The following is a 14,084-nucleotide window of genomic DNA, read 5'->3' on the forward strand; positions in this document are numbered from 1 at the left end:
CAGAAAACAACATTTGTTTCTGGATACACAAGCTGTAAGGAAGCAGGGCAGTCAAAGCAATGGCAAGACAGGACCCAGCAAAGAAATGGGAAATTATTTGCTTCCAGGCTTCGAAGGAGATAAACTGTGAAACAACAGGGATTGTTAATAATGCTTTGACTAGCAAATTCTGCCTCCATGTGTTTTCTTGCAAGCTGGTTCTGGCACTCCTAAAGGGTCACCATTACCAGCTGGAAGGATCTCCACATTCCTTTTCTCTGCCCGTGCCTTTGGGTGGCCACATTGCAGTTTGCTGCTTCTCTGTTCTGTTGATGATATGCTGGCCTTGATCCAAGTGAAAAATTGCTACAGAGAAATGAGTTAGGAAGGGGCCTGGAGCTCTCTGTAAGTGGTGATGGCGTGGGGCACCCACAGGAGGCCAGAGTGCAGGCACCAGGACAGCTGCTCTGCTTCCTGCAGCTACTCCCCTGCAACTGCATTTGCAACCAACCCCTTGCACACAGCAATGATTTGCAAGGTGGCAGCGTTTGCCATCAATTCACATGAGCTAAACTTCACCCCAGTACTGAGACAGGTACTGGGACATTCTCCTCTTCTATTGACATGAACCTATTTCTTTTAATTAACATTTTCAGATGTTATATAACAGTGCTGATCTTGTTCATGTCTTTTTTCCTTGCCCTAAGATACCATAATATTATCCCTTCTCAAAACAAGCTCTTCCCTTTCTCCATTTAGCTGAGATTTGAGGTGGCTTCTCATGAAATAAACAGGAACACAAATTCCTGACATTTCTTGACCAGGAATAGGAGTGTTGTTTCCGTCAGATCGTTGGCTCCCTCTGCAGTCCCTGCACCAGCAACACCATCTGAACAAAACGATCAGATGTTTCTGTAAAGGTGGCAGAGTAATTTCCTAATAACGCCCTTTATAAAATCTTTTCCTACTTATTTTTAAATAGTCAATCTTTTTGTGCTGTAGTTACCCATATCAGCTGTAAATGAGATATCACTAGGTAGAGTTAACATCTCTATGTATTCTATGTCTATTTTTGAAAGGTTATTTTATCAAAATCTAAATATAGATGCAAAAGCAAAAATGCTCATCTATTTGGATTATTATATTTGAAGTATTTCTTTGGTGTGTTTGACCTTAATAGTAGAATAGGCAAGAGGAGGCCATTCCCATTTTTTGAAGACTTAACATCACAAGCAGACAATGTAAATAATGAATATAGATCTTTTACAAAAGGAAAAAGGCATGCTTTTTTAAACTAGAGCAAAATTCTCATTTGCTTTGAAGGTTTTTTCCACTTTACAATAGCACTTTTACAACAGACGACATCAGTTGTTCCTAGGCAACAAATTACAAATCAGAAAAAAGAAGACTGATACAAACACACAGAATAATCTTAAGCACATGATAAAAGAAAATATGAAATTCTAATATTGAAAATTCAGAAAAACAGTAAGATGTTATATGTAAAAATTACATATGAAGTTGTAAAATTTCACAAAATTACATTAAAAATTGTAAAAAAACCAAAGGACATTTAAAAACACTGGGCCAAACCAAGAGGATAAATGATAAAAATCTTTCAGGAGTCCCAAGTGATTTGAATACACCAAAATCAAGTCACAGTGCCTTGTTGAGGAATATCATAGCGTGCATCTCAGAGAAGCAAACACATTCCCAGGCCTCTTAACCTGTGGTAGGAATACACACGTTAGCATGCAACCAAAGCATTCCAAAACAAAGCCCAAATTTAAAACAGAGGTCATCAAGACATCTTTAAGATCTCTCTAGGACTATGTTTTGGAGGTTGTTACTAAAACATCACTTGTCCCAGCCATTCTTGGAGAAGGCTCGAGCTGGAGCACTGTTGAGCAGCCCTGGAGGCGCAGCCGGCAGTGCCCCGCTGGCCGCGTGTCCCTCCCCTCTCTCCACAAGCCCCCAGCGCAGACCTCCGCGGCATTTCCGCAGGACACAGGATGACAGGCACGGCCATCCATCATCCTGCCGAGCACCTTCAAAAACTCCCTGCCCTTTGAAAGTGCTCACCCAGAACTGATCATCTTCGCTGTGAAATGAAGGATAGCTGAGCTCTAGTGCCCTGCTGAGCTGAATGAGGAGCCTGTGAGGTCTGTTTATCCTCATTGCATTTCTTTTTTTTTTTTTTAACTGAATTCCTCATTAACACTTGATTGAGGAGAAAAGGAAGAATAATGGGATGTGGAAGAAAGGCAAAAAAAATCTAACTCCCACAAAAAAATACAAATGTCTTTGAGAAAAACACATTTTTAAAACCTTACTTTTAAAGTATCCTTAATACTTTACATGTAGAAGAAACACAGTGTTGAATGCCATTCTTCTTACTCCTGTATAACACAAGAAGTTTCAAGCAGAATTATCTTTTTAGAGAAAAACCTGTTTAAAAGTAAAGTATCTGGACTAGTCCCTACCGTCTGAAAAACAAGGTTATTTTCACTTCATGATATCATGGTTTAATTGGTGGCAGGACCAGTTCAAGCCAAAAGTGATGTCAGAAATTTTAAGCTGTCACACATTAGGGCTTCTATGGTTAAACCCATCTGCAGGTTTCTGTAATTGAAATGGCAGCTGAGGAGGGAGGAGTACGTTATGTACTTCTCTAGGAAAGCCTCAATGTTACAGTCATCTAAAAAGGATGATAGAAAAGAATTAAAGACAGTGTACTGAGCAGCAATAGAAATTGATGTGAAACTTGCTTCACAGATTACACACATAACATGAGCAAAGACCAATTCAAAAACACCACCAAGATGCAGATCCATGCTGATCATTTTTTCACCATGTGCCAAACACAGTAACCAAAGATCTGCCAAAGACCTGCCTCAGTTCCAACAGTACTTGCTCGCTATTTATGAGGTGGTGGGAAATACTTTTTGTCTGAAGTAGCCTTTGTTTAGAATATTTTTTACAATTTTACATTTCATTTACAGGCTTATGATATGATTTACTCCTCAATGGCAATCCCAGTACACACCTGGCACAAACACTTTCATCTCGCAGTTCATCAGCTGGATCAAACACTCAAAGCCAGACATATCCGTAGAGAGAAAACAAACTTCAGGAGCTTTCTTATCTTTAACCAGCACAGGTATCTTGAGTAGTTTACACATAAATCATTGCTAAAAGATTGGGGATAGCATGGCCACCTGGGGACTGACAGTCTCAAATTCTTGAGAATTCATTGTTCCATGGAAGGACAGTGTGTACCATCCATGCACAGAAGGCTTGGAGGAAACAGTTGTGCTCACAACAGACCCAGGAGTACCACATCTCTCTACAGAAAATCACTGCTCTTCAGAAACAAAGCAGGTGCAGTGATTTACTCAGTCCATTCAACATAAATTCAACTTAAGTAAAAAACTTCACATCAATATTTCACCTCTGCATTTTCAAAATTTCTCTGAATCACTGGTAACACTGAATTGTTTCAATTAATTCTCTTGCAATTGCCAGCATTTGTGTAGAGGTTGAAGGCTTGTTCCCAATCTTAAGGTGAACAGGAACAATTTTGTAGCCTATTTACCAACTGGCAGAATTCTTTTTAAAGTTAATTTGTTTCTGTTAAATATCATTTGCGAGGTTTTGTGCTGTTGGTATTAGATGGCTTTAAAATTATCACAGCACCTAAAGGTCTTTAATAGGCATTTTTATTGTTATTACTTAAATCAGCTGGTGGAAAGGAAAAAAATCTACACTGATTCTGCAATTCAGGGGATTGGCACAGATGCTGATAGTAACATGCTAAAGCTAATTCATAGATCTTATTACAAGAGTGCCTCTGGAGCACACAGAGATTGTCTTAAAAGACATCACAGGCTGGATGTGGTAAGCTGGAGTAGCTTCATACAGTTCAGTGAATCTGCTGCACACACCTTTTTTGTGTAACCAAAACTTATCAGGATTAAGAACACATGAATAATAGTTCCATCAGAGGCACAAAATTTGCCTCTGGTAACAATACTCCTATAAAATAAGCGTAGGAAAAAGTATCTTATGTCTTCTGTTTATGCCTTATATTGATCAACTTCAAATATCAAAACAGATACTGTCCCAAATATCACTGGTGACAATTTATGTTGGATCAGCCTCATCTTCCTATGGCAGTTTTTGTAGGTAGCTCACGGCTCCCTGGTGATATTCCTCTGGAATCTCATATCCTGTCATTCGCTCTCCTATAAAAATTTGTAGTGAGTCCTGCAGATCCAACCCTGGTAGGTCTTTCATCAGAGAACACATGGGGAAGCCTTGTCTTTGTTTTCAGAGTCTATGAATGGGTTCTACACCTCAGAGTAAAACTAGAGCAAAGTTAAATACTACAAATATGAGCAAAAAAAATAAGTTGAGCTATAATTTCAAACATGGATTGTAACTTGGAAAAACATAAAACATTACAGTAGCTATATTTCAGTAAGAATTCAGATGACAATGATTTACTGGTGTATTTTGCTGTTTTACTACATCCCTGAGATATAATCTTAGAGATTATATTTAGCTTGTCAAAAAGAAGACAGGAAGCTCACAGAAGATACAAACAGACTCTTCAAGAAAAATACTGCAGTGCACTCAGATGTTCCAACCCTGGTTTTGGGACATTTCATTTCCCAGCATGCAGGGAGAACCACAGCTGTTTATCTGTCTGGATGTGAGAAACAGAGAAACGGCAAAAATATCACAAAGAATTGAGACTTGACTTATTAGCAGTTCTGTAGCTCTACACCTCATTGGAACATCTATATTTTATTGCACCAGCTTGAAATTATTCAGTATTCTTTACTCCTGCTATCAGCCTTGCTTCTATGTAAATCTTCCATTTCTCTTTCAGGAAAACTTGAAGGGGAAAACTTGCAACTACAAAACAGCTGTCAGTCAGAAATATTCATAGTCAGATATTCCCATTTTCTTTTCCAACACTTAGGATTTTAATACGTTGAAATCACATCTATTTATTAGTTAAACACAGATTAAACATTCGGAGGCCAGTTTTCAAAGCCTGGGATAATATAAGTGGTCTAGGAAATATATACACAGTGGTAGGCAGAAGCAACTCCAGGTCCTCTGCTTTGAAGCCATTTCCCAAGTGATAAAGGTGGCATGGGGAGAGGAAGGAACATCTCCAACCAGGGCAGGCTCATTCCATCTGGTAGAGTTATACCTCATGGCAGCCAGGTGGTGTCCTCAAGCACTTCCAATGGACACAGCTGGAAAAACTGGAGGCATCAAAGATTAAATGCCTGTATTCGCAGTTGAACAACTAAAACCAGAAACGTGCTTCTAATCACTTTGCAGCTGGTGAAGCACTTTATAATGCAACTACCTCATTCTTAAATTACCAATATTGCACAGACCAAACTTTTAGAAAAAGTTACTAAGAACAATAAAGCCACTTCTACATTCACAGGAACAAAAATTCCATTTTCAATATTGCATTACATAATTAAAACCCTCTAAGACTAAAGCAGCATGACACTAACAACACAGCCAATGAAAAATCCTAATCCATGTATAATTCCACCCTACCTTCTCAAAAGAATACAGAGAAATGCAAATGTCCTGATTACATATTAACACTATCTTCAAATCAGTTTATCCCATTCAGATTTTGATAATTTGTCTTCATGCAATTCTTCTGTTCCAGGTAAATTTACAGCACTAAAGGAAAGTATAAAACCTGTAACAGCAGGTTTTATACATTTACACACGAGATACACTCTGGGTAACTGCTCATTCAGCTGAAGCTTATACTGAATACAAAATGAGTAATCCTAAATCCACGTGTTACAAAGTGTTTGCCGACATCAACACAACCAAAATTTTGGCTTTCTGGCAAAAGCTTCAGAGAAAGCATCTGTTTACAGGCTACTTAGCCAAGGTTACAAGAGAGTGTAAGATTGCAACCCCTAAAAGCCCTGTCATTGTTTCTTTCAGCTGCTGCATGTTTGTGAAGCTCTGAAGGCCTTGAAAGGAGCCAGAGCAGAGCCAACAGGTCAGGGCTAGATAAAATTAAGAAAGAATCCGAGGTCAGACCATGAAAGAACTTCTTTTTTTTTTCCACCCCTCCAGAACAGTGAGTCCACCTCCAGCAGCCTTTCATTCAGTCCTGATAAGAAGAGACAGCACCCCACAATCTGGATTTCAAACACTTTAAGTCCTCTTTGGGGGGAGGAAAAGATAAGGAAGGCGAAAGAAAATGGACATTTTACTATCATTTACTATTGGAACACATTTTCATACCTGCTCTGAACGTCCCTCAGCAACTTAAAAGGAAATTATTGATAGAAATGAAATTGCTGGGGGCTTTGTTCTTGTTTCTAAAATAATTGGTACAGCGCTGAATTTCTAGAGGGGGAAAAAAAAAAGGTTTGGTGTCTTGATGTTTTGAGCCACGTTCAGTGACTAAAACCCTAGAAATAACTTCTTAAGCTACAGCTAGTATGGAAATTCTAACAGTTGGGGAAGGAGATAAGAAAAATATTTCAGCTTTATTCTAGCTTGCATACAAAATTTAAAATCATACTTTATTCCTTTCAGTTAAAAATATCAAAATCACAGTACATTAAGAAGGCTGAAAAAATAGTTTTTCTAAGGACAAAGCTTCTGTGCCCAAATGTCCATTTTTAATTTAATCTTTTGTGCTGCTAGATTTTTTGTGTAACCTACAGGTCCATTGTTGGGTAGTGGTCTGGCTGGATAGCTCATTGGTCTGGTTTGCCAGGGTGACTGTGCTGCCCCCAAGCCCATCCCTTCAACACAATAAACTCCAGATAATTATTCAAAGAAGAGGCCAGCAGCATGGGCTGCTCTGACATCGGGTCACGGCCTTTGACATCAAATCTGGGGCTAGCCAAAGTCTGCTCCAAGCAACAGAGGTCCAGGGGAATTATTTAGGGGGAAGGGTGGGAAAGGAAGAGCACTGAGAAATACTATCCTTAAAAATGTACTCTTGAAGCAAAGTAATGTAAATACAGCAGAAACTTATTAGGAAAATAAGCAAATACATTTCAAATGTACCAGAGGAAAAGGACAGAGAGAAGTGCATCAAGCCAAACAGAAACATAAAGCTGGGAGGCAGGAGGATGACACAGACTCAGGTCTGTTCCTCTCTAAAGCCGGTATTCCCTCTCAGATTGTCAGTACTGGATTTTATTTCATTTTTCTGAAAAATGTCTTTTTACCTTGCTTATACATATAATTGAGCAATTAAACACAGTTAAGCAACCCGGTTCTATTACAGTTTTTAAAATCTTGTTGATGTTCTGAATGTGCAATTGCTAAGCATTATTATTAGCTTCAAGTAATATTTAATTTATTTTATTTTTAAAGGAGTTGGAATTTCAATTGGTTGCACAATTGATCACATTTTAAATAACGACCTTTTAATATCCCATTAAAATAGTTCGAGTAGTTAAAAATCACCAATATTTTACATCACATGGTTTCTTTTTCAATTTAAAGGTAACTTTAAACATTTAGATGGAACAAAGACTGTCTGTGATACTCATGTTTTCCTTTGCAAACCAAATAACTGAAGCAGAAACTAGGCAATTTGTTCTTTGTACAACATTGTAAAAGTTTATTTTGGTAGAAACTGGAACATATGACACATGTGAATTGATCCAGCTAAACAGTCTGGCTTTCCATGGCTTTGGATGGCTCTCGCTTATTTGTCTAAATCTGAAAAGGGTCTGTATCCCTTTTGTAGCTTTGCACTATCCCCTTAGAGGGCCCCAGGACAAACAACATCTCACACCCCTTTGCAGTAAAAACATCACCTCTCGTACTGCCCACCATCAGCAATGGCAGCTTCATACAAAAAAGTGCTGGGGGAGGGCTGGCGGGGCAGGATGAATTCCCAGCACAGCATTTCAGCTTTTTGGAGCCCACGGAAACAAGAACTATCTAAAGGTCTCTAATCCTTTTAAAATAAGTGGAGCAAATCTCAAGGATTTTAAGTTTGCTTGATTTCCTCACAGGTGTGGGACATTCCCTCCATGCCTGTAAGGTCTGCCATCAGCCCCTGTGCTTCTCCTGCGTTTTAGAGAACTGTTAAATTGCACAAGCAAAAAGCTCTCTTCCAATATTATTCTAACAACGCTCTCTAAACCAGCAGACACCCTTATGTTAACTAGCCTGGCTCACCGTTTTCAAAGTGAGCCCTCAAAAGCTAACTTGAAAGCAATACCAGAGGCCTGGACAAACACCTAATTTTGATCTTTTGTGCTCGTCTTTTCTTCTGAGAGACCTTTTCTTTTGTTGCTGCCCAGTGGAAAGCACATAGCTCATTGGTCCTGCTTTGAAAGATGAGAGCACTGCCCCTCAGTCCACCTCTCTGAGCACAATCACTTTAATGGAATTATGTAGAGAGGCCATCTCTGGAGGAAGAAAGGGAGGGCGAGGGGGGAGGGAGAGAGTGTCCAAAGAAGCCAGCAGAGCTATTACCCCAGTTACTAACACACACTTGTCCCCTGAGAATTCATGCAGTGGTCCAAACAGGATGTGCCACCCCACACAACAGGTTCCCTTACATACAGCAGAGCTATGCACAAGACACAGAATTGTTAGTGAATCAAACATTACAATAGTGGGTCAGGAAAAAGGGAAAGAAACAACCCACACAGAAATGCTGCTACAAATACGCCTCAAAATGGGAGCATGCTATAAAAGGTTATTTTCTGTAAGACACAAGAGACTGAAAAGATGATCTCCCCAGTGGAGACCAACATTTCTGCGTTGCAGATAAGAAGAAAGTTTAGCATGAAGGCCAGGCAAATTGTCTAAGAGAAATGCTTCCAGAGGATGCACCTAAACACAATATAATAAGCACTCTAGCAAATTTGGTTTAACATCTGTTTAGGTACCAAGCTCTACCATACATATCCACCGACTGCCTGACATCTAGCATCACCTTACAAATAACACATTTGCACACAATGACAAAGGCAATCTGTTCACGGCACCCAAACTTTCCCCTGGAGCTATGATATAAATTTTCTTTCAGAACCAACATTTTCTGCTGGTCTGTCATGGACTCCCCGTGCCATTTTGACCCTTCTGTGCAACAAAATGAAAACACTATCTATCATTACTTGCACCACAGTGACTTTGTAGGAGGTGCATGGTTTCATTGCAAAAACATCTGTGGTCTGATGACTCAGATCTCAAGCTTTCAGAGTTGTGCTGTTGCAAGCATGACTGCAAGATGCAAAAGTTTCAGGCAGGGCAACTAAAATTCAGTCTTGCTCTTTCCTTCTTCAGAGGGTAACAAGGAACTGCACTAAAACACATTCAACTTGCTAGGCATAAAACAAATCAATCATGACAGGAAAACAAACTAAATACATGCAAGGGGAAACCACCACTATATTTTTCTTAAGGCAAATATTGGGTGCATGGGCTCTATCCAGCTGCATCTATAATTAGGGCCCTAACTTCAGTGGGATGTTCTGTTATTGCAGGTGTCAAGGGCCGTGTTCTCCTGCTCACACAGGGCTCCCTCTCACTGCTGGGACACCAGGCAGCCAAGGGGACAGACAGACACCCACCTGTACTTGTGTCCACGGGCTTGGGAGCATGCATGGTTGTGTGGGCACTGAACTATTATCATACAGACCCTCTGCAGGTGTAAACAAAGCAGCCTCTTAATGAAGCTCAAAATTCAGCACTCATTTGTTGGATACAGGGTAGGGGGACAAGCTAACCTAGACTGCTGACAAATTTTACAGTGAATTTGCTAAACTGACCTATTTGTCATGAGCTGCCAGCTAGTCTGATACATTTACTGCTAATATTACAACTCTCATACTTCATTTGCTGAGTTAAATTCAGATTCATTAAAAAAAAAAAGCCAAACAAAAGGGCTGGCATTGAGCTTCCTTTTCTACACTATTTTTAATATAAATTATTCATTGAAAATCCATCATATAATGCTAAATATTTTCCAATTACACGCATTAATAAACCAGGAAGCAGCTAATAGCATTTGTAAAGAGCTCATCTCAAATGCCTTGTCTCAGCAGGTAATTTCACCTGAAGTGTGATGGCACAAGGACACAGGGCTGTGTTTCCTCAGCTGTGAAATGCATGCAGGATCTGTCCCATACGTGAACATGTCTGTTACTTTTCCCTCACTATCTTCTTAGAAGCCTCAGTCCCTTCAGTGTCTCTGACTGGTTGCATATCTTTGACATTTAGCAAGGGTATTCATTTTAATTACATTTAGATTATGCTGAACCACGTCCCTGATGGTTTGGCACAGCAGTGTTATTTTTAGCCTTTACGTTTTCATACAGCACATTCCTAACTTCTAAAACATGCCCTAAATAAAATTTCCATTTGTTATGACAATAGAAATATCCAGGACCCTACAACATCCTTGGCTCTAATATTCACCACAGTTATATCCAATGGCACACTGGCAGGAGCTATCCATAATGAGTTTTATGATATGAATTTGCACAGAAACATTTATTAAAAGAACACAGTAAGTGACAGCTTGTCACCAGGCAATGAAGCCTGATATACTACATACTTACACTCCTTTTTGAGTGCTTTCAGTATGCTGAAATTTGCTGAAAATACCCATCTAGAAGGCCAGGACAACCTGCTTCTCTGTAAAAATTACAGTAACTTTTCATCTCCACATTGATTCCTCCCAAAACAATATTTCAATGACATCTTGTGTTCATCTCTTTCCAGGCCAAGACTCTGCTTGTCTAAGATAATTTATCAGGAGGATTACTCAGTCTATATTAGTGGCAGCAGCTGTGCAAGTTAATGATGTTGTTGCTTTTAGTTAAATAGATGTTAATGGTTTATTTGAAGACCATTTAATCAAGACCAAATTTCTGAAACACCAGCTCTTGAAAGCACCATAGACAAATCTTGCAGGTGGTATAAAAGAGGTCAATATGAGTAATCTGAATTTGGACCTAATATTCTCAGGAGCTCAAATCCTTTACTCAGAGTAATTCTCTGAACTGTGGCCTGAGTACCCTTCTGCAAAGATGTTTAATGTCCAAACAAAGAAGCATCTAAACAAGAAGAGTAACCTGGAATATTTCAGGCTTCCTCAAACTTTCAAAAATCTTTAGCTCTTCTGGCTGACAATACAGCACCTACTATTTATTTTATACTTTGTGGTATTTCGTAAAGACAAAAAATGTATCTTTCCCAACATGGAATTGCACTACAACATTACATGTTTTTAATGTAGATTGTATTTATTACAGGTAAAAACTAATGTACTTTAAAGGATGCTCAGAATAACAATAACAACATGGAAAGGAAAATACACCTCTGTAGAAACTGCAGTAGAATTTTACTGTTTGTGTTCTTTTCTTCAAGAATGTTCCCTGTATGTGTAAAGTACTTTCTGTAATTTATATGCATGGGAATTTGTTCTGGCTTAAATTTTTCCTTCAAAATGTTTAACTTTTTTTAATAAGCAAAATCACTTTTCATAGGAAGCAATGCTACTTTTGTCCAAATGTTTGACCACAGACAAGTTGTAATTTAAATCTTCTGTCTTACCTACTGTATTTTTTAATAGTTTTGGGAAGAACAAGCATTTAATACATGTCAAACATTATATTAACAAGCTGAAACGTACAGAGCAAAAGACTAAGATACAATTCATAATCAAGGTTATTTTTGTTAACTTTCCTAATGCATTCAAGATTTAAATTCAACCTATATCAATATCTTGATTGAAAAAAAGGAGAAGAAAATTATCTTGATGCAATCCCTCTGCATATGAAGTTTATACAACACTTAGAAAGTGGAAAGCAGTCTGACTGATTGATTGCTTAAGTAAAATAAACACACAGCTACTTAACTCTTAGCTAGCTATCTCCCTCTGTACAATTAAAAGGGTCTCCCACCATTAATTCAGTTTTACAAATGCTCTGTTGAGCCTGCAGTTTGATGAGCACTTTAAAGCAGCATTAGCTGTGCTGCTGCTGAAAGAAGCCAGCCTGCTCCCCTCACCCTTCAGCCACTCACGCCTGCCACTGCCTTCCCGTGCCACCTCCCACCACGTCCCTGTGCCCCAACACAAATGTCAGAAGTGTGCAAGCACAGAGAGCAGCAGCACAAATTAGCAGAGACAGGTACACAGGAATGTGGGGTGTTTTCTTCCGGAAGTGCCAGCTTTTGCTACTTTATTGTGCTGTGAGTTGCACTTGGATGAATTCTGAGAGCTAAACAACATCCCAAGGCAGCAGAGGGAGCCCTGGCAGCTGGTCAGGACACAGCACAGCCACCACGAGTCAACTTTGTTTTATACAGCCTGGTGAAACTGTAACCCTCAAACCTACCCAGAAAACTTCACTGACCCCAGAGCTGTTATGAGTTTATTAACAAAAGACATTTCCCTCAAGGGGGAGCTGTTATCTAATAGACTGAATCCAAAGCTGGAAAGCTGGACATTTACAGCTCAGTTCTGTCACTGACTGCAGGAATATCCCCATCACACTCAGTTTAAACCATCAATACCTGAGCAGTCCATGAAAATGGCCCTTATGTTCCTTGTGTTTCAGGTACCCAGTGTGTAACATGGGACAGTGAACACTCATTCACCTGTGAATTTCATGGGAATGCTTATAGACTGCTGGAAGAGCACAGCACATGTTCTTAGCACAGACAGATGAACATGTGTTATTAGCAAAGTGGAAATAAGAATAACTGCCTAAAGTGGATGTTTGCCACACTGCTCCAGGCAGAGTGTTTCAGCTGCCCTGCACAGGAGCACAAGAGGCAACATAGGCTCTGAGGTCCCACCAGCAGACTCCTGCAGCCTCCAGCAAGGCAGAAGATGACCCTTGAGAGACATATCTTCCAACAGGGAGGCTCAAGGAAAAGAGGGAGGTGTAGGCACTGCTGGGTCAGCTGGAGTACCCTGGACTCGTGCTTGCAATCTGAATCACACGGAGCAGTTCACTTCTCTGTCCTACAGCTTGACTGTGCTTTGGTGCTTTTCTTCAGGTATTTTATTGGGCTGGCTGGAAGCAAGATCTGGCTGTCAGTTCTGAAGGAGAAGGATGAATATCACTGCCTATATGACAGTGATACCAATCACAGCCCATGTGTGCCTGTCTACTCTGCCTGGATAACACAGATTTAATACATCCAAGCCACTTCTGAGAAAAGTTTTCCAGCACAAACAACTGGTAGGGAGTGCTACAGATAGAGATCTCCAAGGCGAGTGATTGTCACCAAGGCAACAAGGGCTGATGGGAAACTGGGAAATTAAATAAAGGCAGGTGAGAAGCCATAAGAAGGCAGCCAAGAAATGAAGAGAGAAAAAAATTCAAATTAGGCCATTAGCCATTATCATGAAAATAAAAATTTATAAAAAGGACTAATATAGTAAGAGGTATGCTTGTGGTGGAGAAGTGCTGGGCTAGACTAAGACAAAGAGGATCAAGAAGATATCCTATTTTTCTCCCAACAGTGTCTATAAACACTTGCAAATACAGACACACACATACTGAGCTGGGCAACAGGCTGTGAGCACAGCCCTCCCTGCACCTCAAATATACAAGGGAGAAAGTTGGTAAATGGACAGAAGGCACAGTAGTGCAACAACCACCCATCTGCCTCTCTTCCCCCACATACACTATCCTACCTACCACTTAAAAAAATCCACATTTTCAAGGTGTATTTGCATACAGGATTTTATGTCTACTCCTTCGTCTGAGTATACAAATGTGCCAGTTGTACAAAAACCCCCAGTGTGCACAACTGGATGCCCCAAGAGGCAGAAAACTCAAGTCTTTCACAGATGTACCAAACAGGATCAGAATGATTTCCCTGTCCTGGCTTCTACAAGCACATGCAGTAACAAGTGGTTTTGTTCTGTAATGATAACCAGCTTGAGCAGGGGTAAAATATTCAGCTATAATAAAGTAAAAAAAACACTGTGAAAGTGAGTATAAATGTTGAAATACACTTTTTATGCAAATCTTATTTATACTAAGCGCTTTTCCTAGATGCAAGAAAAAAAAAAAGTTAAAATCCAGGTTTGGAAGAAAAGTTTT

At 39.6% G+C, this 14,084-nt stretch overlaps 1 protein-coding gene across 1 annotated transcript in view; it reads right to left on the reverse strand.

Annotated features, from left to right (window-relative positions):
- PRTG (protogenin) overlaps window positions 1–14,084 on the reverse strand; it is an 82,747-nt gene that overhangs the window by 17,891 nt on the left and 50,772 nt on the right. The gene's annotated exons all lie outside the window — the stretch shown is intronic.

This window comes from Corvus hawaiiensis, chromosome 13 (genome assembly GCF_020740725.1).
Source record: "Corvus hawaiiensis isolate bCorHaw1 chromosome 13, bCorHaw1.pri.cur, whole genome shotgun sequence".
In the NCBI taxonomy this organism is placed as follows: domain Eukaryota; kingdom Metazoa; phylum Chordata; class Aves; order Passeriformes; family Corvidae; genus Corvus; species Corvus hawaiiensis.